This window comes from Aplysia californica, unplaced genomic scaffold, assembly GCF_000002075.1.
Source record: "Aplysia californica isolate F4 #8 unplaced genomic scaffold, AplCal3.0 scaffold00887, whole genome shotgun sequence".
Taxonomy (NCBI): Eukaryota; Metazoa; Mollusca; class Gastropoda; order Aplysiida; family Aplysiidae; genus Aplysia; species Aplysia californica.
In genome coordinates, this window is record NW_004798157.1 from 1,334 (window position 1) to 2,892 (window position 1,559).

Genomic DNA, 1,559 nt, shown 5'->3' on the forward strand with positions numbered 1-1,559 from the left:
TGTATTGTAATTTCCTCAATTTCATTTTGTTCAGCAGGGTTTGTCTTGCGTGGAGGATCTGACACACCTAATTGTTCTTCTTTTTAGCTTTCCAACTTGTTGTAGCCATAAACTTTAACCCTATCCGTACGTCGTGTTTTACTATCGTATCCATTAACCCTATCCGTATGTCGTGGTTTACTATCATATCCATTAACCCTATCCGTACGTCGTGTTTTACTATCGTATCCATACGACGTGGGGAACTCTTTGCCACCACTTTCCAAAGAGGAAATTTACTCGTTAATCCGATCCGTACGCTTTGCATAGCAGCTTGTCAAAATTATTTTTGAGAAATAATGAAAGTTTCAAAGAGATCTTCGTACTCGAAGTATTCTAAAATGTGAAGGATACAACCCTGGGGATATAATAAAATGACCCCTGGGTGTACGGATTGGGTTAAAGAGGAAGGACAAACACAGCTTTGTCGAAACCAGAACTCGTTCTAGATCTATCTGTTTCTTTCACTATCACGATGATACCTTTCAACTTATTTTCTTTTTTGGTGAGAGATAACAGATCTAGATCAAGATCAGTACCTGTCAAACTAGGCAGCATCACAGGTGTGGTCATTTCGGTACATGTACCGGAAGCGGGAAATTTTACAGGTGTTGTTTTTGGGTCGCGCGCTAGGAACTCTACAAGGCCATGTAGATATCTAGCCTCTTAAATGTGGCAACATCTTTTTTTTATTTTTTAAAGTTTCATTAAGAGTTTTTCGGCACTTGCAACACAATAAGGTCATATAAGTGCCGAAGATTAGAGGTGTTACAAGAGAGTAACAAACATAAAAAAGAAGGAGGAGAGATCGGGACGATAGATGTTTGTTAGGAAAGAAGGAGCAAACCACACCAGAGCACCTGCCAACCACCCACCTATAAACCTTTAAGAGGGTGGAAAAACACAGCGTTGTCGAAAACCAGAACTCGTTCTGTCTGTTTCTTTTACTATCACGATGATACCTTTCAACATTTTTGCGGTGAGAGATAACAATAGATCTAGATCAAGATCAGTACCTGCCAAACTGGCCCAACATCCCAGGTGTGGTCATTGTGGTAAGCAGTGTGAAATGGTCCATGTGTTATCTTTGTGTCACGCTTGGAAATGGCGCTCATATGTCCTTAAGCAGTTGCAAGCAGTGTAAAACATCAACTAAAACTTTTTAAAAGAAAAACGCTAGGAAATACAAGGCCATGTCGGTGGGCGGTAGGAAAATGTAAGCCTCTTAAAGGTGGCAACATCTCTCAGCTCTCAGCCCTCAGCCCTCAGCTTTACCTCCCCTTCTTTCTTTTTTGAGTTTGTTGCTCTCTTGAAACACCTCTGTCTGATCTTTGGCCCTTATCATATTATGAACTAGTGTGTTGCAAGTGCCGTAAAACTCTAACTAAAACAAAAAGGTGACAAAAGTGGGCGCTGGCTAAAAAAAGAAAGGGTTGATAAATTAAACAGTGACTTAGATCTATGAACCTTCATAAAAAAACAGGAGGATATGTACGAACTATTGTTACTCACACCGCTCC